Below are 19888 nucleotides of genomic sequence, written 5' to 3'. Positions count from 1 at the left end.
GGAAGAGATATGTCATGCAACTGGGATACAAACCCCACTTAAACTGTGAGACGTGTGCCTTGGAAAACCCCATGAAATGGGGCTATCTCATTTTTGATGCTTATAGAACCAAAGAATCTTACTTGTTTAAGCCATCAAAGTGATGATTAATCTTGGCAATCTTAATACATTTAGGATAGAAATCGGTGGCAGCCATCTTGGTCATTGGTAAGGGTTCTTCCTCTAAACCAGAGACTCTCTACAGTAGCTTCAAGAAAAACTGAATATGTTGCCTTTACTCTACTGATTTGTCCATTCTCTTTCCTTTCAAAAATGAACCCAAAATGCATGTTCTTGAAGCTGGGTGCGTGGTAATGACTCCCATAACTTTCTGTCATTTTTCTCACGGTTAAAGGCTTCCATCCATTTGCCACCAATGCTTCCTAAGGTCTTTGTATCAAAGTTCCTTTCCTTTCTGTAAAATTCATCATTGCGGCGCCCCTGCTTTTCACCAAGCCAAGACGGAACATCCACTTTGGTGTGAAATCCTCCTTTGAGGTGATAAGACGTAACTCACAGTGTGCTCTCAGAAGTGGTAGCTTTGAGAGGGAGCCGCGATTAATATTGATGATTTTCATCTGTCTGCTCCTGGTCCCCACCCCCCACAACCTTTCTTGAGCGAGAGGTAATTTCAGTGCTATGAGCTTCTGCTACCCCTCCTTCGATAGCTCAGTTGGTAGAGCGGAGGACTGTAGCATTAATTCGGGCATCCTTAGGTCGCTGGTTCAAATCCGGCTCGAAGGATTTTGTGGTTTCATTTCCATGTCTTTTGCTGTTAATCAACAATACCTTCCGTTGATTATGAAAAAGTCCCCGAGCTTCGATAAATACTGGAAAAGAAGCGTACTCTATCTGCTTTCAAAGGGAATTGATGACATAGTCATCGCTAGGGGAGGCGTGAAGAACAGTAAAGGAAACCTGCTGATCAAAACTGCTACCAAAGCATTGCATTAGTACATGTATGCCCTTGGCAGACTTCCAATTGCATTGCACCACGGTAGCTGCTTGGCAGCCAATCACACTGTGACTTGCCTTCAATTTGAGTGTCCACCGATGGGCAAGAGGGCATAGCCAATGGAATCATCCCCCGAAAGGCTGAGCAAGCTGGAAAGTAGACCAACAGTTTACACATTTGGGGAAATCCTGAGAAGTTTTGCATTCCAAACTGAGCAAATAAAAGCCCTGCCGGAGAATCGAACCCTGATTGCACTAAGTATATGCTCCATGAAGACAGCCCTCACGTAAGGCGTGGGCAATTTCATGCCTGACACTTTACATTCTAGTCTCAAATCGAGACTTTGCAGTCCGTGGGCTCCAGAGTCTCCTTGCATCCAGCAAAACTTTAGAGGGCAGTGGAGGGGATGTAGCTCAGTGGTAGAGCGCATGCTTCGCATGTATGAGGCCCCGGGTTCAATCCCCGGCATCTCCAGGAGTCGCTGTTCTGTATCTCGGCTTTTTCCAGAAGGCTAGCCTGCCACCTTGTGAAAAGTTGAGGTTTCTCAGGCAGTTGGGGGGTCAGAACCCCACTTAAATAGGTTGCATTGAAAAATATTGTTTGAAATAGGCATAGTTTCCACTTTTCAAGAAAATCTGAGAATTTTGCTTGCCAAAAGGAGGAAATAAATGCCCTCTCTGAGGATCGAACTCAGGACCTTCAGATTATGAGACTGACGCGCTGCCTACTGCGCTAAGAAGGCTGCACACAAGCATCTCTAAACAAGACTATAGACCAGGAAGATAATCCAGGTGCGAGGCTTAAGGATTTTCCTGACTGAGACTTTATGCTGCAGTGTCAAGGGGGTTGACTTGGCAGACACTTACATTCAGGGTTTCCATGCATACAGTAAAACTTGGCATACAAGGGGATGTAGCTCAGTGGTAGAGCGCATGCTTTGCATGTATGAGGCCCCGGGTTCAATCCCCGGCATCTCCAGACTTTTGCCATGCTTATCTTGGATTTTGGCAGAAAACTAGGCTGGCTGTCAGTATTAAGGAAGAGATATGTCATGCAACTGGGATACGAACCCCACTTAAACTGTGAGACGTGTGCCTTGGAAAACCCCATGAAATGGGGCTATCTCATTTTTGATGCTTATAGAACCAAAGAATCTTACTTGTTTAAGCCATCAAAGTGATGATTAATCTTGGCAATCTTAATACATTTAGGATAGAAATCGGTGGCAGCCATCTTGGTCATTGGTAAGGGTTCTTCCTCTAAACCAGAGACTCTCTACAGTAGCTTCAAGAAAAACTGAATATGTTGCCTTTACTCTACTGATTTTTCCATTCTCTTTCCTTTCAAAAATGAACCCAAAATGCATGTTCTTGAAGCTGGGTGCGTGGTAATGACTCCCATAACTTTCTGTCATTTTTCTCACGGTTAAAGGCTTCCATCCATTTGCCACCAATGCTTCCTAAGGTCTTTGTATCAAAGTTCCTTTCCTTTCTGTAAAATTCATCATTGCGGCGCCCCTGCTTTTCACCAAGCCAAGACGGAACATCCACTTTGGTGTGAAATCCTCCTTTGAGGTGATAAGACGTAACTCACAGTGTGCTCTCAGAAGTGGTAGCTTTGAGAGGGAGCCGCGATTAATATTGATGATTTTCATCTGTCTGCTCTTGGTCCCCACCCCCCACAACCTTTCTTGAGCGAGAGGTAATTTCAGTGCTATGAGCTTCTGCTACCCCTCCTTCGATAGCTCAGTTGGTAGAGCGGAGGACTGTAGCATTAATTCGGGCATCCTTAGGTCGCTGGTTCAAATCCGGCTCGAAGGATTTTGTGGTTTCATTTCCATGTCTTTTGCTGTTAATCAACAATACCTTCCGTTGATTATGAAAAAGTCCCCGAGCTTCGATAAATACTGGAAAAGAAGCGTACTCTATCTGCTTTCAAAGGGAATTGATGACATAGTCATCGCTAGGGGAGGCGTGAAGAACAGTAAAGGAAACCTGCTGATCAAAACTGCTACCAAAGCATTGCATTAGTACATGTATGCCCTTGGCAGACTTCAAATTGCATTGCACCACGGTAGCTGCTTGGCAGCCAATCACACTGTGACTTGCCTTCAATTTGAGTGTCCACCGATGGGCAAGAGGGCATAGCCAATGGAATCATCCCCCGAAAGGCTGAGCAAGCTGGAAAGTAGACCAACAGTTTACACATTTGGGGAAATCCTGAGAAGTTTTGCATTCCAAACTGAGCAAATAAAAGCCCTGCCGGAGAATCGAACCCTGATTGCACTAAGTATATGCTCCATGAAGACAGCCCTCACGTAAGGCGTGGGCAATTTCATGCCTGACACTTTACATTCTAGTCTCAAATCGAGACTTTGCAGTCCGTGGGCTCCAGAGTCTCCTTGCATCCAGCAAAACTTTAGAGGGCAGTGGAGGGGATGTAGCTCAGTGGTAGAGCGCATGCTTCGCATGTATGAGGCCCCGGGTTCAATCCCCGGCATCTCCAGGAGTCGCTGTTCTGTATCTCGGCTTTTTCCAGAAGGCTAGCCTGCCACCTTGTGGAAAGTTGAGGTTTCTCAGGCAGTTGGGGGGTCAGAACCCCACTTAAATAGGTTGCATTGAAAAATATTGTTTGAAATAGGCATAGTTTCCACTTTTCAAGAAAATCTGAGAATTTTGCTTGCCAAAAGGAGGAAATAAATGCCCTCTCTGAGGATCGAACTCAGGACCTTCAGATTATGAGACTGACGCGCTGCCTACTGCGCTAAGAAGGCTGCACACAAGCATCTCTAAACAAGACTATAGACCAGGAAGATAATCCAGGTGCGAGGCTTAAGGATTTTCCTGACTGAGACTTTATGCTGCAGTGTCAAGGGGGTTGACTTGGCAGACACTTACATTCAGGGTTTCCATGCATACAGTAAAACTTGGCATACAAGGGGATGTAGCTCAGTGGTAGAGCGCATGCTTTGCATGTATGAGGCCCCGGGTTCAATCCCCGGCATCTCCAGACTTTTGCCATGCTTATCTTGGATTTTGGCAGAAAACTAGGCTGGCTGTCAGTATTAAGGAAGAGATATGTCATGCAACTGGGATACAAACCCCACTTAAACTGTGAGACGTGTGCCTTGGAAAACCCCATGAAATGGGGCTATCTCATTTTTGATGCTTATAGAACCAAAGAATCTTACTTGTTTAAGCCATCAAAGTGATGATTAATCTTGGCAATCTTAATACATTTAGGATAGAAATCGGTGGCAGCCATCTTGGTCATTGGTAAGGGTTCTTCCTCTAAACCAGAGACTCTCTACAGTAGCTTCAAGAAAAACTGAATATGTTGCCTTTACTCTACTGATTTGTCCATTCTCTTTCCTTTCAAAAATGAACCCAAAATGCATGTTCTTGAAGCTGGGTGCGTGGTAATGACTCCCATAACTTTCTGTCATTTTTCTCACGGTTAAAGGCTTCCATCCATTTGCCACCAATGCTTCCTAAGGTCTTTGTATCAAAGTTCCTTTCCTTTCTGTAAAATTCATCATTGCGGCGCCCCTGCTTTTCACCAAGCCAAGACGGAACATCCACTTTGGTGTGAAATCCTCCTTTGAGGTGATAAGACGTAACTCACAGTGTGCTCTCAGAAGTGGTAGCTTTGAGAGGGAGCCGCGATTAATATTGATGATTTTCATCTGTCTGCTCTTGGTCCCCACCCCCCACAACCTTTCTTGAGCGAGAGGTAATTTCAGTGCTATGAGCTTCTGCTACCCCTCCTTCGATAGCTCAGTTGGTAGAGCGGAGGACTGTAGCATTAATTCGGGCATCCTTAGGTCGCTGGTTCAAATCCGGCTCGAAGGATTTTGTGGTTTCATTTCCATGTCTTTTGCTGTTAATCAACAATACCTTCCGTTGATTATGAAAAAGTCCCCGAGCTTCGATAAATACTGGAAAAGAAGCGTACTCTATCTGCTTTCAAAGGGAATTGATGACATAGTCATCGCTAGGGGAGGCGTGAAGAACAGTAAAGGAAACCTGCTGATCAAAACTGCTACCAAAGCATTGCATTAGTACATGTATGCCCTTGGCAGACTTCAAATTGCATTGCACCACGGTAGCTGCTTGGCAGCCAATCACACTGTGACTTGCCTTCAATTTGAGTGTCCACCGATGGGCAAGAGGGCATAGCCAATGGAATCATCCCCCGAAAGGCTGAGCAAGCTGGAAAGTAGACCAACAGTTTACACATTTGGGGAAATCCTGAGAAGTTTTGCATTCCAAACTGAGCAAATAAAAGCCCTGCCGGAGAATCGAACCCTGATTGCACTAAGTATATGCTCCATGAAGACAGCCCTCACGTAAGGCGTGGGCAATTTCATGCCTGACACTTTACATTCTAGTCTCAAATCGAGACTTTGCAGTCCGTGGGCTCCAGAGTCTCCTTGCATCCAGCAAAACTTTAGAGGGCAGTGGAGGGGATGTAGCTCAGTGGTAGAGCGCATGCTTCGCATGTATGAGGCCCCGGGTTCAATCCCCGGCATCTCCAGGAGTCGCTGTTCTGTATCTCGGCTTTTTCCAGAAGGCTAGCCTGCCACCTTGTGGAAAGTTGAGGTTTCTCAGGCAGTTGGGGGGTCAGAACCCCACTTAAATAGGTTGCATTGAAAAATATTGTTTGAAATAGGCATAGTTTCCACTTTTCAAGAAAATCTGAGAATTTTGCTTGCCAAAAGGAGGAAATAAATGCCCTCTCTGAGGATCGAACTCAGGACCTTCAGATTATGAGACTGACGCGCTGCCTACTGCGCTAAGAAGGCTGCACACAAGCATCTCTAAACAAGACTATAGACCAGGAAGATAATCCAGGTGCGAGGCTTAAGGATTTTCCTGACTGAGACTTTATGCTGCAGTGTCAAGGGGGTTGACTTGGCAGACACTTACATTCAGGGTTTCCATGCATACAGTAAAACTTGGCATACAAGGGGATGTAGCTCAGTGGTAGAGCGCATGCTTTGCATGTATGAGGCCCCGGGTTCAATCCCCGGCATCTCCAGACTTTTGCCATGCTTATCTTGGATTTTGGCAGAAAACTAGGCTGGCTGTCAGTATTAAGGAAGAGATATGTCATGCAACTGGGATACAAACCCCACTTAAACTGTGAGACGTGTGCCTTGGAAAACCCCATGAAATGGGGCTATCTCATTTTTGATGCTTATAGAACCAAAGAATCTTACTTGTTTAAGCCATCAAAGTGATGATTAATCTTGGCAATCTTAATACATTTAGGATAGAAATCGGTGGCAGCCATCTTGGTCATTGGTAAGGGTTCTTCCTCTAAACCAGAGACTCTCTACAGTAGCTTCAAGAAAAACTGAATATGTTGCCTTTACTCTACTGATTTGTCCATTCTCTTTCCTTTCAAAAATGAACCCAAAATGCATGTTCTTGAAGCTGGGTGCGTGGTAATGACTCCCATAACTTTCTGTCATTTTTCTCACGGTTAAAGGCTTCCATCCATTTGCCACCAATGCTTCCTAAGGTCTTTGTATCAAAGTTCCTTTCCTTTCTGTAAAATTCATCATTGCGGCGCCCCTGCTTTTCACCAAGCCAAGACGGAACATCCACTTTGGTGTGAAATCCTCCTTTGAGGTGATAAGACGTAACTCACAGTGTGCTCTCAGAAGTGGTAGCTTTGAGAGGGAGCCGCGATTAATATTGATGATTTTCATCTGTCTGCTCCTGGTCCCCACCCCCCACAACCTTTCTTGAGCGAGAGGTAATTTCAGTGCTATGAGCTTCTGCTACCCCTCCTTCGATAGCTCAGTTGGTAGAGCGGAGGACTGTAGCATTAATTCGGGCATCCTTAGGTCGCTGGTTCAAATCCGGCTCGAAGGATTTTGTGGTTTCATTGCCATGTCTTTTGCTGTTAATCAACAATACCTTCCGTTGATTATGAAAAAGTCCCCGAGCTTCGATAAATACTGGAAAAGAAGCGTACTCTATCTGCTTTCAAAGGGAATTGATGACATAGTCATCGCTAGGGGAGGCGTGAAGAACAGTAAAGGAAACCTGCTGATCAAAACTGCTACCAAAGCATTGCATTAGTACATGTATGCCCTTGGCAGACTTCAAATTGCATTGCACCACGGTAGCTGCTTGGCAGCCAATCACACTGTGACTTGCCTTCAATTTGAGTGTCCACCGATGGGCAAGAGGGCATAGCCAATGGAATCATCCCCCGAAAGGCTGAGCAAGCTGGAAAGTAGACCAACAGTTTACACATTTGGGGAAATCCTGAGAAGTTTTGCATTCCAAACTGAGCAAATAAAAGCCCTGCCGGAGAATCGAACCCTGATTGCACTAAGTATATGCTCCATGAAGACAGCCCTCACGTAAGGCGTGGGCAATTTCATGCCTGACACTTTACATTCTAGTCTCAAATAGAGACTTTGCAGTCCGTGGGCTCCAGAGTCTCCTTGCATCCAGCAAAACTTTAGAGGGCAGTGGAGGGGATGTAGCTCAGTGGTAGAGCGCATGCTTTGCATGTATGAGGCCCCGGGTTCAATCCCCGGCATCTCCAGGAGTCGCTGTTCTGTATCTCGGCTTTTTCCAGAAGGCTAGCCTGCCACCTTGTGGAAAGTTGAGGTTTCTCAGGCAGTTGGGGGGTCAGAACCCCACTTAAATAGGTTGCATTGAAAAATATTGTTTGAAATAGGCATAGTTTCCACTTTTCAAGAAAATCTGAGAATTTTGCTTGCCAAAAGGAGGAAATAAATGCCCTCTCTGAGGATCGAACTCAGGACCTTCAGATTATGAGACTGACGCGCTGCCTACTGCACTAAGAAGGCTGCACACAAGCATCTCTAAACAAGACTATAGACCAGGAAGATAATCCAGGTGCGAGGCTTAAGGATTTTCCTGACTGAGACTTTATGCTGCAGTGTCAAGGGGGTTGACTTGGCAGACACTTACATTCAGGGTTTCCATGCATACAGTAAAACTTGGCATACAAGGGGATGTAGCTCAGTGGTAGAGCGCATGCTTTGCATGTATGAGGCCCCGGGTTCAATCCCCGGCATCTCCAGACTTTTGCCATGCTTATCTTGGATTTTGGCAGAAAACTAGGCTGGCTGTCAGTATTAAGGAAGAGATATGTCATGCAACTGGGATACGAACCCCACTTAAACTGTGAGACGTGTGCCTTGGAAAACCCCATGAAATGGGGCTATCTCATTTTTGATGCTTATAGAACCAAAGAATCTTACTTGTTTAAGCCATCAAAGTGATGATTAATCTTGGCAATCTTAATACATTTAGGATAGAAATCGGTGGCAGCCATCTTGGTCATTGGTAAGGGTTCTTCCTCTAAACCAGAGACTCTCTACAGTAGCTTCAAGAAAAACTGAATATGTTGCCTTTACTCTACTGATTTGTCCATTCTCTTTCCTTTCAAAAATGAACCCAAAATGCATGTTCTTGAAGCTGGGTGCGTGGTAATGACTCCCATAACTTTCTGTCATTTTTCTCACGGTTAAAGGCTTCCATCCATTTGCCACCAATGCTTCCTAAGGTCTTTGTATCAAAGTTCCTTTCCTTTCTGTAAAATTCATCATTGCGGCGCCCCTGCTTTTCACCAAGCCAAGACGGAACATCCACTTTGGTGTGAAATCCTCCTTTGAGGTGATAAGACGTAACTCACAGTGTGCTCTCAGAAGTGGTAGCTTTGAGAGGGAGCCGCGATTAATATTGATGATTTTCATCTGTCTGCTCCTGGTCCCCACCCCCCACAACCTTTCTTGAGCGAGAGGTAATTTCAGTGCTATGAGCTTCTGCTACCCCTCCTTCGATAGCTCAGTTGGTAGAGCGGAGGACTGTAGCATTAATTCGGGCATCCTTAGGTCGCTGGTTCAAATCCGGCTCGAAGGATTTTGTGGTTTCATTTCCATGTCTTTTGCTGTTAATCAACAATACCTTCCGTTGATTATGAAAAAGTCCCCGAGCTTCGATAAATACTGGAAAAGAAGCGTACTCTATCTGCTTTCAAAGGGAATTGATGACATAGTCATCGCTAGGGGAGGCGTGAAGAACAGTAATGGAAACCTGCTGATCAAAACTGCTACCAAAGCATTGCATTAGTACATGTATGCCCTTGGCAGACTTCCAATTGCATTGCACCACGGTAGCTGCTTGGCAGCCAATCACACTGTGACTTGCCTTCAATTTGAGTGTCCACCGATGGGCAAGAGGGCATAGCCAATGGAATCATCCCCCGAAAGGCTGAGCAAGCTGGAAAGTAGACCAACAGTTTACACATTTGGGGAAATCCTGAGAAGTTTTGCATTCCAAACTGAGCAAATAAAAGCCCTGCTGGAGAATCGAACCCTGATTGCACTAAGTATATGCTCCATGAAGACAGCCCTCACGTAAGGCGTGGGCAATTTCATCCCTGACACTTTACATTCTAGTCTCAAATCGAGACTTTGCAGTCCGTGGGCTCCAGAGTCTCCTTGCATCCAGCAAAACTTTAGAGGGCAGTGGAGGGGATGTAGCTCAGTGGTAGAGCGCATGCTTTGCATGTATGAGGCCCCGGGTTCAATCCCCGGCATCTCCAGACTTTTGCCATGCTTATCTTGGATTTTGGCAGAAAACTAGGCTGGCTGTCAGTATTAAGGAAGAGATATGTCATGCAACTGGGATACGAACCCCACTTAAACTGTGAGACGTGTGCCTTGGAAAACCCCATGAAATGGGGCTATCTCATTTTTGATGCTTATAGAACCAAAGAATCTTACTTGTTTAAGCCATCAAAGTGATGATTAATCTTGGCAATCTTAATACATTTAGGATAGAAATCTGTGGCAGCCATCTTGGTCATTGGTAAGGGTTCTTCCTCTAAACCAGAGACTCTCTACAGTAGCTTCAAGAAAAACTGAATATGTTGCCTTTACTCTACTGATTTTTCCATTCTCTTTCATTTCAAAAATGAACCCAAAATGCATGTTCTTGAAGCTGGGTGCGTGGTAATGACTCCCATAACTTTCTGTCATTTTTCTCACGGTTAAAGGCTTCCATCCATTTGCCACCAATGCTTCCTAAGGTCTTTGTATCAAAGTTCCTTTCCTTTCTGTAAAATTCATCATTGCGGCGCCCCTGCTTTTCACCAAGCCAAGACGGAACATCCACTTTGGTGTGAAATCCTCCTTTGAGGTGATAAGACGTAACTCACAGTGTGCTCTCAGAAGTGGTAGCTTTGAGAGGGAGCCGCGATTAATATTGATGATTTTCATCTGTCTGCTCCTGGTCCCCACCCCCCACAACCTTTCTTGAGCGAGAGGTAATTTCAGTGCTATGAGCTTCTGCTACCCCTCCTTCGATAGCTCAGTTGGTAGAGCGGAGGACTGTAGCATTAATTCGGGCATCCTTAGGTCGCTGGTTCAAATCCGGCTCGAAGGATTTTGTGGTTTCATTTCCATGTCTTTTGCTGTTAATCAACAATACCTTCCGTTGATTATGAAAAAGTCCCCGAGCTTCGATAAATACTGGAAAAGAAGCGTACTCTATCTGCTTTCAAAGGGAATTGATGACATAGTCATCGCTAGGGGAGGCGTGAAGAACAGTAAAGGAAACCTGCTGATCAAAACTGCTACCAAAGCATTGCATTAGTACATGTATGCCCTTGGCAGACTTCCAATTGCATTGCACCACGGTAGCTGCTTGGCAGCCAATCACACTGTGACTTGCCTTCAATTTGAGTGTCCACCGATGGGCAAGAGGGCATAGCCAATGGAATCATCCCCCGAAAGGCTGAGCAAGCTGGAAAGTAGACCAACAGTTTACACATTTGGGGAAATCCTGAGAAGTTTTGCATTCCAAACTGAGCAAATAAAAGCCCTGCTGGAGAATCGAACCCTGATTGCACTAAGTATATGCTCCATGAAGACAGCCCTCACGTAAGGCGTGGGCAATTTCATCCCTGACACTTTACATTCTAGTCTCAAATCGAGACTTTGCAGTCCGTGGGCTCCAGAGTCTCCTTGCATCCAGCAAAACTTTAGAGGGCAGTGGAGGGGATGTAGCTCAGTGGTAGAGCGCATGCTTCGCATGTATGAGGCCCCGGGTTCAATCCCCGGCATCTCCAGGAGTCGCTGTTCTGTATCTCGGCTCTTTCCAGAAGGCTAGCCTGCCACCTTGTGGAAAGTTGAGGTTTCTCAGGCAGTTGGGGGGTCAGAACCCCACTTAAATAGGTTGCATTGAAAAATATTGTTTGAAATAGGCATAGTTTCCACTTTTCAAGAAAATCTGAGAATTTTGCTTGCCAAAAGGAGGAAATAAATGCCCTCTCTGAGGAACGAACTCAGGACCTTCAGATTATGAGACTGACGCGCTGCCTACTGCGCTAAGAAGGCTGCACACAAGCATCTCTAAACAAGACTATAGACCAGGAAGATAATCCAGGTGCGAGGCTTAAGGATTTTCCTGACTGAGACTTTATGCTGCAGTGTCAAGTGGGTTGACTTGGCAGACACTTACATTCAGGGTTTCCATGCATACAGTAAAACTTGGCATACAAGGGGATGTAGCTCAGTGGTAGAGCGCATGCTTTGCATGTATGAGGCCCCGGGTTCAATCCCCGGCATCTCCAGACTTTTGCCATGCTTATCTTGGATTTTGGCAGAAAACTAGGCTGGCTGTCAGTATTAAGGAAGAGATATGTCATGCAACTGGGATACGAACCCCACTTAAACTGTGAGACGTGTGCCTTGGAAAACCCCATGAAATGGGGCTATCTCATTTTTGATGCTTATAGAACCAAAGAATCTTACTTGTTTAAGCCATCAAAGTGATGATTAATCTTGGCAATCTTAATACATTTAGGATAGAAATCGGTGGCAGCCATCTTGGTCATTGGTAAGGGTTCTTCCTCTAAACCAGAGACTCTCTACAGTAGCTTCAAGAAAAACTGAATATGTTGCCTTTACTCTACTGATTTGTCCATTCTCTTTCCTTTCAAAAATGAACCCAAAATGCATGTTCTTGAAGCTGGGTGCGTGGTAATGACTCCCATAACTTTCTGTCATTTTTCTCACGGTTAAAGGCTTCCATCCATTTGCCACCAATGCTTCCTAAGGTCTTTGTATCAAAGTTCCTTTCCTTTCTGTAAAATTCATCATTGCGGCGCCCCTGCTTTTCACCAAGCCAAGACGGAACATCCACTTTGGTGTGAAATCCTCCTTTGAGGTGATAAGACGTAACTCACAGTGTGCTCTCAGAAGTGGTAGCTTTGAGAGGGAGCCGCGATTAATATTGATGATTTTCATCTGTCTGCTCCTGGTCCCCACCCCCCACAACCTTTCTTGAGCGAGAGGTAATTTCAGTGCTATGAGCTTCTGCTACCCCTCCTTCGATAGCTCAGTTGGTAGAGCGGAGGACTGTAGCATTAATTCGGGCATCCTTAGGTCGCTGGTTCAAATCCGGCTCGAAGGATTTTGTGGTTTCATTTCCATGTCTTTTGCTGTTAATCAACAATACCTTCCGTTGATTATGAAAAAGTCCCCGAGCTTCGATAAATACTGGAAAAGAAGCGTACTCTATCTGCTTTCAAAGGGAATTGATGACATAGTCATCGCTAGGGGAGGCGTGAAGAACAGTAAAGGAAACCTGCTGATCAAAACTGCTACCAAAGCATTGCATTAGTACATGTATGCCCTTGGCAGACTTCCAATTGCATTGCACCACGGTAGCTGCTTGGCAGCCAATCACACTGTGACTTGCCTTCAATTTGAGTGTCCACCGATGGGCAAGAGGGCATAGCCAATGGAATCATCCCCCGAAAGGCTGAGCAAGCTGGAAAGTAGACCAACAGTTTACACATTTGGGGAAATCCTGAGAAGTTTTGCATTCCAAACTGAGCAAATAAAAGCCCTGCTGGAGAATCGAACCCTGATTGCACTAAGTATATGCTCCATGAAGACAGCCCTCACGTAAGGCGTGGGCAATTTCATCCCTGACACTTTACATTCTAGTCTCAAATCGAGACTTTGCAGTCCGTGGGCTCCAGAGTCTCCTTGCATCCAGCAAAACTTTAGAGGGCAGTGGAGGGGATGTAGCTCAGTGGTAGAGCGCATGCTTCGCATGTATGAGGCCCCGGGTTCAATCCCCGGCATCTCCAGGAGTCGCTGTTCTGTATCTCGGCTCTTTCCAGAAGGCTAGCCTGCCACCTTGTGGAAAGTTGAGGTTTCTCAGGCAGTTGGGGGGTCAGAACCCCACTTAAATAGGTTGCATTGAAAAATATTGTTTGAAATAGGCATAGTTTCCACTTTTCAAGAAAATCTGAGAATTTTGCTTGCCAAAAGGAGGAAATAAATGCCCTCTCTGAGGAACGAACTCAGGACCTTCAGATTATGAGACTGACGCGCTGCCTACTGCGCTAAGAAGGCTGCACACAAGCATCTCTAAACAAGACTATAGACCAGGAAGATAATCCAGGTGCGAGGCTTAAGGATTTTCCTGACTGAGACTTTATGCTGCAGTGTCAAGTGGGTTGACTTGGCAGACACTTACATTCAGGGTTTCCATGCATACAGTAAAACTTGGCATACAAGGGGATGTAGCTCAGTGGTAGAGCGCATGCTTTGCATGTATGAGGCCCCGGGTTCAATCCCCGGCATCTCCAGACTTTTGCCATGCTTATCTTGGATTTTGGCAGAAAACTAGGCTGGCTGTCAGTATTAAGGAAGAGATATGTCATGCAACTGGGATACGAACCCCACTTAAACTGTGAGACGTGTGCCTTGGAAAACCCCATGAAATGGGGCTATCTCATTTTTGATGCTTATAGAACCAAAGAATCTTACTTGTTTAAGCCATCAAAGTGATGATTAATCTTGGCAATCTTAATACATTTAGGATAGAAATCGGTGGCAGCCATCTTGGTCATTGGTAAGGGTTCTTCCTCTAAACCAGAGACTCTCTACAGTAGCTTCAAGAAAAACTGAATATGTTGCCTTTACTCTACTGATTTGTCCATTCTCTTTCCTTTCAAAAATGAACCCAAAATGCATGTTCTTGAAGCTGGGTGCGTGGTAATGACTCCCATAACTTTCTGTCATTTTTCTCACGGTTAAAGGCTTCCATCCATTTGCCACCAATGCTTCCTAAGGTCTTTGTATCAAAGTTCCTTTCCTTTCTGTAAAATTCATCATTGCGGCGCCCCTGCTTTTCACCAAGCCAAGACGGAACATCCACTTTGGTGTGAAATCCTCCTTTGAGGTGATAAGACGTAACTCACAGTGTGCTCTCAGAAGTGGTAGCTTTGAGAGGGAGCCGCGATTAATATTGATGATTTTCATCTGTCTGCTCCTGGTCCCCACCCCCCACAACCTTTCTTGAGCGAGAGGTAATTTCAGTGCTATGAGCTTCTGCTACCCCTCCTTCGATAGCTCAGTTGGTAGAGCGGAGGACTGTAGCATTAATTCGGGCATCCTTAGGTCGCTGGTTCAAATCCGGCTCGAAGGATTTTGTGGTTTCATTTCCATGTCTTTTGCTGTTAATCAACAATACCTTCCGTTGATTATGAAAAAGTCCCCGAGCTTCGATAAATACTGGAAAAGAAGCGTACTCTATCTGCTTTCAAAGGGAATTGATGACATAGTCATCGCTAGGGGAGGCGTGAAGAACAGTAATGGAAACCTGCTGATCAAAACTGCTACCAAAGCATTGCATTAGTACATGTATGCCCTTGGCAGACTTCCAATTGCATTGCACCACGGTAGCTGCTTGGCAGCCAATCACACTGTGACTTGCCTTCAATTTGAGTGTCCACCGATGGGCAAGAGGGCATAGCCAATGGAATCATCCCCCGAAAGGCTGAGCAAGCTGGAAAGTAGACCAACAGTTTACACATTTGGGGAAATCCTGAGAAGTTTTGCATTCCAAACTGAGCAAATAAAAGCCCTGCTGGAGAATCGAACCCTGATTGCACTAAGTATATGCTCCATGAAGACAGCCCTCACGTAAGGCGTGGGCAATTTCATCCCTGACACTTTACATTCTAGTCTCAAATCGAGACTTTGCAGTCCGTGGGCTCCAGAGTCTCCTTGCATCCAGCAAAACTTTAGAGGGCAGTGGAGGGGATGTAGCTCAGTGGTAGAGCGCATGCTTTGCATGTATGAGGCCCCGGGTTCAATCCCCGGCATCTCCAGACTTTTGCCATGCTTATCTTGGATTTTGGCAGAAAACTAGGCTGGCTGTCAGTATTAAGGAAGAGATATGTCATGCAACTGGGATACGAACCCCACTTAAACTGTGAGACGTGTGCCTTGGAAAACCCCATGAAATGGGGCTATCTCATTTTTGATGCTTATAGAACCAAAGAATCTTACTTGTTTAAGCCATCAAAGTGATGATTAATCTTGGCAATCTTAATACATTTAGGATAGAAATCTGTGGCAGCCATCTTGGTCATTGGTAAGGGTTCTTCCTCTAAACCAGAGACTCTCTACAGTAGCTTCAAGAAAAACTGAATATGTTGCCTTTACTCTACTGATTTTTCCATTCTCTTTCATTTCAAAAATGAACCCAAAATGCATGTTCTTGAAGCTGGGTGCGTGGTAATGACTCCCATAACTTTCTGTCATTTTTCTCACGGTTAAAGGCTTCCATCCATTTGCCACCAATGCTTCCTAAGGTCTTTGTATCAAAGTTCCTTTCCTTTCTGTAAAATTCATCATTGCGGCGCCCCTGCTTTTCACCAAGCCAAGACGGAACATCCACTTTGGTGTGAAATCCTCCTTTGAGGTGATAAGACGTAACTCACAGTGTGCTCTCAGAAGTGGTAGCTTTGAGAGGGAGCCGCGATTAATATTGATGATTTTCATCTGTCTGCTCCTGGTCCCCACCCCCCACAACCTTTCTTGAGCGAGAGGTAATTTCAGTGCTATGAGCTTCTGCTACCCCTCCTTCGATAGCTCAGTTGGTAGAGCGGAGGACTGTAGCATTAATTCGGGCATCCTTAGGTCGCTGGTTCAAATCCGGCTCGAAGGATTTTGTGGTTTCATTTCCATGTCTTTTGCTGTTAATCAACAATACCTTCCGTTGATTATGAAAAAGTCCCCGAGCTTCGATAAATACTGGAAAAGAAGCGTACTCTATCTGCTTTCAAAGGGAATTGATGACATAGTCATCGCTAGGGGAGGCGTGAAGAACAGTAAAGGAAACCTGCTGATCAAAACTGCTACCAAAGCATTGCATTAGTACATGTATGCCCTTGGCAGACTTCCAATTGCATTGCACCACGGTAGCTGCTTGGCAGCCAATCACACTGTGACTTGCCTTCAATTTGAGTGTCCACCGATGGGCAAGAGGGCATAGCCAATGGAATCATCCCCCGAAAGGCTGAGCAAGCTGGAAAGTAGACCAACAGTTTACACATTTGGGGAAATCCTGAGAAGTTTTGCATTCCAAACTGAGCAAATAAAAGCCCTGCTGGAGAATCGAACCCTGATTGCACTAAGTATATGCTCCATGAAGACAGCCCTCACGTAAGGCGTGGGCAATTTCATCCCTGACACTTTACATTCTAGTCTCAAATCGAGACTTTGCAGTCCGTGGGCTCCAGAGTCTCCTTGCATCCAGCAAAACTTTAGAGGGCAGTGGAGGGGATGTAGCTCAGTGGTAGAGCGCATGCTTCGCATGTATGAGGCCCCGGGTTCAATCCCCGGCATCTCCAGGAGTCGCTGTTCTGTATCTCGGCTCTTTCCAGAAGGCTAGCCTGCCACCTTGTGGAAAGTTGAGGTTTCTCAGGCAGTTGGGGGGTCAGAACCCCACTTAAATAGGTTGCATTGAAAAATATTGTTTGAAATAGGCATAGTTTCCACTTTTCAAGAAAATCTGAGAATTTTGCTTGCCAAAAGGAGGAAATAAATGCCCTCTCTGAGGAACGAACTCAGGACCTTCAGATTATGAGACTGACGCGCTGCCTACTGCGCTAAGAAGGCTGCACACAAGCATCTCTAAACAAGACTATAGACCAGGAAGATAATCCAGGTGCGAGGCTTAAGGATTTTCCTGACTGAGACTTTATGCTGCAGTGTCAAGTGGGTTGACTTGGCAGACACTTACATTCAGGGTTTCCATGCATACAGTAAAACTTGGCATACAAGGGGATGTAGCTCAGTGGTAGAGCGCATGCTTTGCATGTATGAGGCCCCGGGTTCAATCCCCGGCATCTCCAGACTTTTGCCATGCTTATCTTGGATTTTGGCAGAAAACTAGGCTGGCTGTCAGTATTAAGGAAGAGATATGTCATGCAACTGGGATACGAACCCCACTTAAACTGTGAGACGTGTGCCTTGGAAAACCCCATGAAATGGGGCTATCTCATTTTTGATGCTTATAGAACCAAAGAATCTTACTTGTTTAAGCCATCAAAGTGATGATTAATCTTGGCAATCTTAATACATTTAGGATAGAAATCTGTGGCAGCCATCTTGGTCATTGGTAAGGGTTCTTCCTCTAAACCAGAGACTCTCTACAGTAGCTTCAAGAAAAACTGAATATGTTGCCTTTACTCTACTGATTTTTCCATTCTCTTTCCTTTCAAAAATGAACCCAAAATGCATGTTCTTGAAGCTGGGTGCGTGGTAATGACTCCCATAACTTTCTGTCATTTTTCTCACGGTTAAAGGCTTCCATCCATTTGCCACCAATGCTTCCTAAGGTCTTTGTATCAAAGTTCCTTTCCTTTCTGTAAAATTCATCATTGCGGCGCCCCTGCTTTTCACCAAGCCAAGACGGAACATCCACTTTGGTGTGAAATCCTCCTTTGAGGTGATAAGACGTAACTCACAGTGTGCTCTCAGAAGTGGTAGCTTTGAGAGGGAGCCGCGATTAATATTGATGATTTTCATCTGTCTGCTCCTGGTCCCCACCCCCCACAACCTTTCTTGAGCGAGAGGTAATTTCAGTGCTATGAGCTTCTGCTACCCCTCCTTCGATAGCTCAGTTGGTAGAGCGGAGGACTGTAGCATTAATTCGGGCATCCTTAGGTCGCTGGTTCAAATCCGGCTCGAAGGATTTTGTGGTTTCATTTCCATGTCTTTTGCTGTTAATCAACAATACCTTCCGTTGATTATGAAAAAGTCCCCGAGCTTCGATAAATACTGGAAAAGAAGCGTACTCTATCTGCTTTCAAAGGGAATTGATGACATAGTCATCGCTAGGGGAGGCGTGAAGAACAGTAAAGGAAACCTGCTGATCAAAACTGCTACCAAAGCATTGCATTAGTACATGTATGCCCTTGGCAGACTTCCAATTGCATTGCACCACGGTAGCTGCTTGGCAGCCAATCACACTGTGACTTGCCTTCAATTTGAGTGTCCACCGATGGGCAAGAGGGCATAGCCAATGGAATCATCCCCCGAAAGGCTGAGCAAGCTGGAAAGTAGACCAACAGTTTACACATTTGGGGAAATCCTGAGAAGTTTTGCATTCCAAACTGAGCAAATAAAAGCCCTGCTGGAGAATCGAACCCTGATTGCACTAAGTATATGCTCCATGAAGACAGCCCTCACGTAAGGCGTGGGCAATTTCATCCCTGACACTTTACATTCTAGTCTCAAATCGAGACTTTGCAGTCCGTGGGCTCCAGAGTCTCCTTGCATCCAGCAAAACTTTAGAGGGCAGTGGAGGGGATGTAGCTCAGTGGTAGAGCGCATGCTTCGCATGTATGAGGCCCCGGGTTCAATCCCCGGCATCTCCAGGAGTCGCTGTTCTGTATCTCGGCTCTTTCCAGAAGGCTAGCCTGCCACCTTGTGGAAAGTTGAGGTTTCTCAGGCAGTTGGGGGGTCAGAACCCCACTTAAATAGGTTGCATTGAAAAATATTGTTTGAAATAGGCATAGTTTCCACTTTTCAAGAAAATCTGAGAATTTTGCTTGCCAAAAGGAGGAAATAAATGCCCTCTCTGAGGAACGAACTCAGGACCTTCAGATTATGAGACTGACGCACTGCCTACTGCGCTAAGAAGGCTGCACACAAGCATCTCTAAACAAGACTATAGACCAGGAAGATAATCCAGGTGCGAGGCTTAAGGATTTTCCTGACTGAGACTTTATGCTGCAGTGTCAAGTGGGTTGACTTGGCAGACACTTACATTCAGGGTTTCCATGCATACAGTAAAACTTGGCATACAAGGGGATGTAGCTCAGTGGTAGAGCGCATGCTTTGCATGTATGAGGCCCCGGGTTCAATCCCCGGCATCTCCAGACTTTTGCCATGCTTATCTTGGATTTTGGCAGAAAACTAGGCTGGCTGTCAGTATTAAGGAAGAGATATGTCATGCAACTGGGATACGAACCCCACTTAAACTGTGAGACGTGTGCCTTGGAAAACCCCATGAAATGGGGCTATCTCATTTTTGATGCTTATAGAACCAAAGAATCTTACTTGTTTAAGCCATCAAAGTGATGATTAATCTTGGCAATCTTAATACATTTAGGATAGAAATCTGTGGCAGCCATCTTGGTCATTGGTAAGGGTTCTTCCTCTAAACCAGAGACTCTCTACAGTAGCTTCAAGAAAAACTGAATATGTTGCCTTTACTCTACTGATTTTTCCATTCTCTTTCATTTCAAAAATGAACCCAAAATGCATGTTCTTGAAGCTGGGTGCGTGGTAATGACTCCCATAACTTTCTGTCATTTTTCTCACGGTTAAAGGCTTCCATCCATTTGCCACCAATGCTTCCTAAGGTCTTTGTATCAAAGTTCCTTTCCTTTCTGTAAAATTCATCATTGCGGCGCCCCTGCTTTTCACCAAGCCAAGACGGAACATCCACTTTGGTGTGAAATCCTCCTTTGAGGTGATAAGACGTAACTCACAGTGTGCTCTCAGAAGTGGTAGCTTTGAGA

At 45.3% G+C, this 19888-nt stretch overlaps 36 non-coding genes across 36 annotated transcripts; 28 read left to right on the top strand and 8 right to left on the bottom strand.

Moving 5' to 3' along the window:
* The first annotated feature begins 697 nt into the window (after positions 1-697).
* Positions 698-783, top strand: TRNAY-GUA (transfer RNA tyrosine (anticodon GUA)). Its single transcript is given in 2 exon segments — positions 698-734; positions 748-783. It is a non-coding gene; the product is annotated as a tRNA-Tyr (tRNA).
* Positions 784-1396: 613 nt separating this feature from the next.
* TRNAA-CGC (transfer RNA alanine (anticodon CGC)) lies at positions 1397-1468 on the top strand. The gene has a single exon. It is a non-coding gene; the product is annotated as a tRNA-Ala (tRNA).
* A 195-nt stretch (positions 1469-1663) lies between these two features.
* Positions 1664-1736, bottom strand: TRNAM-CAU (transfer RNA methionine (anticodon CAU)). The gene has a single exon. It is a non-coding gene; the product is annotated as a tRNA-Met (tRNA).
* Positions 1737-1900: 164 nt separating this feature from the next.
* On the top strand, positions 1901-1972 carry TRNAA-UGC (transfer RNA alanine (anticodon UGC)). The gene has a single exon. It is a non-coding gene; the product is annotated as a tRNA-Ala (tRNA).
* Positions 1973-2728: 756 nt separating this feature from the next.
* TRNAY-GUA (transfer RNA tyrosine (anticodon GUA)) lies at positions 2729-2814 on the top strand. Its single transcript is given in 2 exon segments — positions 2729-2765; positions 2779-2814. It is a non-coding gene; the product is annotated as a tRNA-Tyr (tRNA).
* Positions 2815-3427: 613 nt separating this feature from the next.
* On the top strand, positions 3428-3499 carry TRNAA-CGC (transfer RNA alanine (anticodon CGC)). Its single transcript has one exon. It is a non-coding gene; the product is annotated as a tRNA-Ala (tRNA).
* A 195-nt stretch (positions 3500-3694) lies between these two features.
* TRNAM-CAU (transfer RNA methionine (anticodon CAU)) lies at positions 3695-3767 on the bottom strand. Its single transcript has one exon. It is a non-coding gene; the product is annotated as a tRNA-Met (tRNA).
* Positions 3768-3931: 164 nt separating this feature from the next.
* On the top strand, positions 3932-4003 carry TRNAA-UGC (transfer RNA alanine (anticodon UGC)). Its single transcript has one exon. It is a non-coding gene; the product is annotated as a tRNA-Ala (tRNA).
* A 756-nt stretch (positions 4004-4759) lies between these two features.
* Positions 4760-4845, top strand: TRNAY-GUA (transfer RNA tyrosine (anticodon GUA)). Its single transcript is given in 2 exon segments — positions 4760-4796; positions 4810-4845. It is a non-coding gene; the product is annotated as a tRNA-Tyr (tRNA).
* Positions 4846-5458: 613 nt separating this feature from the next.
* TRNAA-CGC (transfer RNA alanine (anticodon CGC)) lies at positions 5459-5530 on the top strand. Its single transcript has one exon. It is a non-coding gene; the product is annotated as a tRNA-Ala (tRNA).
* Positions 5531-5725: 195 nt separating this feature from the next.
* TRNAM-CAU (transfer RNA methionine (anticodon CAU)) lies at positions 5726-5798 on the bottom strand. The gene has a single exon. It is a non-coding gene; the product is annotated as a tRNA-Met (tRNA).
* A 164-nt stretch (positions 5799-5962) lies between these two features.
* TRNAA-UGC (transfer RNA alanine (anticodon UGC)) lies at positions 5963-6034 on the top strand. The gene has a single exon. It is a non-coding gene; the product is annotated as a tRNA-Ala (tRNA).
* Positions 6035-6790: 756 nt separating this feature from the next.
* On the top strand, positions 6791-6876 carry TRNAY-GUA (transfer RNA tyrosine (anticodon GUA)). The gene is given in 2 exon segments: positions 6791-6827; positions 6841-6876. It is a non-coding gene; the product is annotated as a tRNA-Tyr (tRNA).
* A 613-nt stretch (positions 6877-7489) lies between these two features.
* On the top strand, positions 7490-7561 carry TRNAA-UGC (transfer RNA alanine (anticodon UGC)). Its single transcript has one exon. It is a non-coding gene; the product is annotated as a tRNA-Ala (tRNA).
* Positions 7562-7756: 195 nt separating this feature from the next.
* Positions 7757-7829, bottom strand: TRNAM-CAU (transfer RNA methionine (anticodon CAU)). Its single transcript has one exon. It is a non-coding gene; the product is annotated as a tRNA-Met (tRNA).
* Positions 7830-7993: 164 nt separating this feature from the next.
* TRNAA-UGC (transfer RNA alanine (anticodon UGC)) lies at positions 7994-8065 on the top strand. Its single transcript has one exon. It is a non-coding gene; the product is annotated as a tRNA-Ala (tRNA).
* A 756-nt stretch (positions 8066-8821) lies between these two features.
* Positions 8822-8907, top strand: TRNAY-GUA (transfer RNA tyrosine (anticodon GUA)). Its single transcript is given in 2 exon segments — positions 8822-8858; positions 8872-8907. It is a non-coding gene; the product is annotated as a tRNA-Tyr (tRNA).
* Positions 8908-9520: 613 nt separating this feature from the next.
* On the top strand, positions 9521-9592 carry TRNAA-UGC (transfer RNA alanine (anticodon UGC)). Its single transcript has one exon. It is a non-coding gene; the product is annotated as a tRNA-Ala (tRNA).
* Positions 9593-10348: 756 nt separating this feature from the next.
* Positions 10349-10434, top strand: TRNAY-GUA (transfer RNA tyrosine (anticodon GUA)). Its single transcript is given in 2 exon segments — positions 10349-10385; positions 10399-10434. It is a non-coding gene; the product is annotated as a tRNA-Tyr (tRNA).
* A 613-nt stretch (positions 10435-11047) lies between these two features.
* On the top strand, positions 11048-11119 carry TRNAA-CGC (transfer RNA alanine (anticodon CGC)). Its single transcript has one exon. It is a non-coding gene; the product is annotated as a tRNA-Ala (tRNA).
* A 195-nt stretch (positions 11120-11314) lies between these two features.
* TRNAM-CAU (transfer RNA methionine (anticodon CAU)) lies at positions 11315-11387 on the bottom strand. Its single transcript has one exon. It is a non-coding gene; the product is annotated as a tRNA-Met (tRNA).
* Positions 11388-11551: 164 nt separating this feature from the next.
* TRNAA-UGC (transfer RNA alanine (anticodon UGC)) lies at positions 11552-11623 on the top strand. Its single transcript has one exon. It is a non-coding gene; the product is annotated as a tRNA-Ala (tRNA).
* A 756-nt stretch (positions 11624-12379) lies between these two features.
* On the top strand, positions 12380-12465 carry TRNAY-GUA (transfer RNA tyrosine (anticodon GUA)). Its single transcript is given in 2 exon segments — positions 12380-12416; positions 12430-12465. It is a non-coding gene; the product is annotated as a tRNA-Tyr (tRNA).
* Positions 12466-13078: 613 nt separating this feature from the next.
* Positions 13079-13150, top strand: TRNAA-CGC (transfer RNA alanine (anticodon CGC)). The gene has a single exon. It is a non-coding gene; the product is annotated as a tRNA-Ala (tRNA).
* A 195-nt stretch (positions 13151-13345) lies between these two features.
* TRNAM-CAU (transfer RNA methionine (anticodon CAU)) lies at positions 13346-13418 on the bottom strand. Its single transcript has one exon. It is a non-coding gene; the product is annotated as a tRNA-Met (tRNA).
* A 164-nt stretch (positions 13419-13582) lies between these two features.
* TRNAA-UGC (transfer RNA alanine (anticodon UGC)) lies at positions 13583-13654 on the top strand. The gene has a single exon. It is a non-coding gene; the product is annotated as a tRNA-Ala (tRNA).
* A 756-nt stretch (positions 13655-14410) lies between these two features.
* Positions 14411-14496, top strand: TRNAY-GUA (transfer RNA tyrosine (anticodon GUA)). Its single transcript is given in 2 exon segments — positions 14411-14447; positions 14461-14496. It is a non-coding gene; the product is annotated as a tRNA-Tyr (tRNA).
* Positions 14497-15109: 613 nt separating this feature from the next.
* On the top strand, positions 15110-15181 carry TRNAA-UGC (transfer RNA alanine (anticodon UGC)). Its single transcript has one exon. It is a non-coding gene; the product is annotated as a tRNA-Ala (tRNA).
* A 756-nt stretch (positions 15182-15937) lies between these two features.
* Positions 15938-16023, top strand: TRNAY-GUA (transfer RNA tyrosine (anticodon GUA)). Its single transcript is given in 2 exon segments — positions 15938-15974; positions 15988-16023. It is a non-coding gene; the product is annotated as a tRNA-Tyr (tRNA).
* A 613-nt stretch (positions 16024-16636) lies between these two features.
* Positions 16637-16708, top strand: TRNAA-CGC (transfer RNA alanine (anticodon CGC)). The gene has a single exon. It is a non-coding gene; the product is annotated as a tRNA-Ala (tRNA).
* A 195-nt stretch (positions 16709-16903) lies between these two features.
* Positions 16904-16976, bottom strand: TRNAM-CAU (transfer RNA methionine (anticodon CAU)). Its single transcript has one exon. It is a non-coding gene; the product is annotated as a tRNA-Met (tRNA).
* Positions 16977-17140: 164 nt separating this feature from the next.
* TRNAA-UGC (transfer RNA alanine (anticodon UGC)) lies at positions 17141-17212 on the top strand. Its single transcript has one exon. It is a non-coding gene; the product is annotated as a tRNA-Ala (tRNA).
* A 756-nt stretch (positions 17213-17968) lies between these two features.
* Positions 17969-18054, top strand: TRNAY-GUA (transfer RNA tyrosine (anticodon GUA)). Its single transcript is given in 2 exon segments — positions 17969-18005; positions 18019-18054. It is a non-coding gene; the product is annotated as a tRNA-Tyr (tRNA).
* Positions 18055-18667: 613 nt separating this feature from the next.
* TRNAA-CGC (transfer RNA alanine (anticodon CGC)) lies at positions 18668-18739 on the top strand. Its single transcript has one exon. It is a non-coding gene; the product is annotated as a tRNA-Ala (tRNA).
* Positions 18740-18934: 195 nt separating this feature from the next.
* On the bottom strand, positions 18935-19007 carry TRNAM-CAU (transfer RNA methionine (anticodon CAU)). Its single transcript has one exon. It is a non-coding gene; the product is annotated as a tRNA-Met (tRNA).
* Positions 19008-19171: 164 nt separating this feature from the next.
* On the top strand, positions 19172-19243 carry TRNAA-UGC (transfer RNA alanine (anticodon UGC)). Its single transcript has one exon. It is a non-coding gene; the product is annotated as a tRNA-Ala (tRNA).
* The last annotated feature ends 645 nt before the right edge of the window (positions 19244-19888 follow it).

Source organism: Lissotriton helveticus, chromosome 1_2 (genome assembly GCF_964261635.1).
Source record: "Lissotriton helveticus chromosome 1_2, aLisHel1.1, whole genome shotgun sequence".
NCBI lineage: Eukaryota > Metazoa > Chordata > Amphibia > Caudata > Salamandridae > Lissotriton > Lissotriton helveticus.
This window is presented reverse-complemented; position numbering and strand designations above follow the sequence as displayed.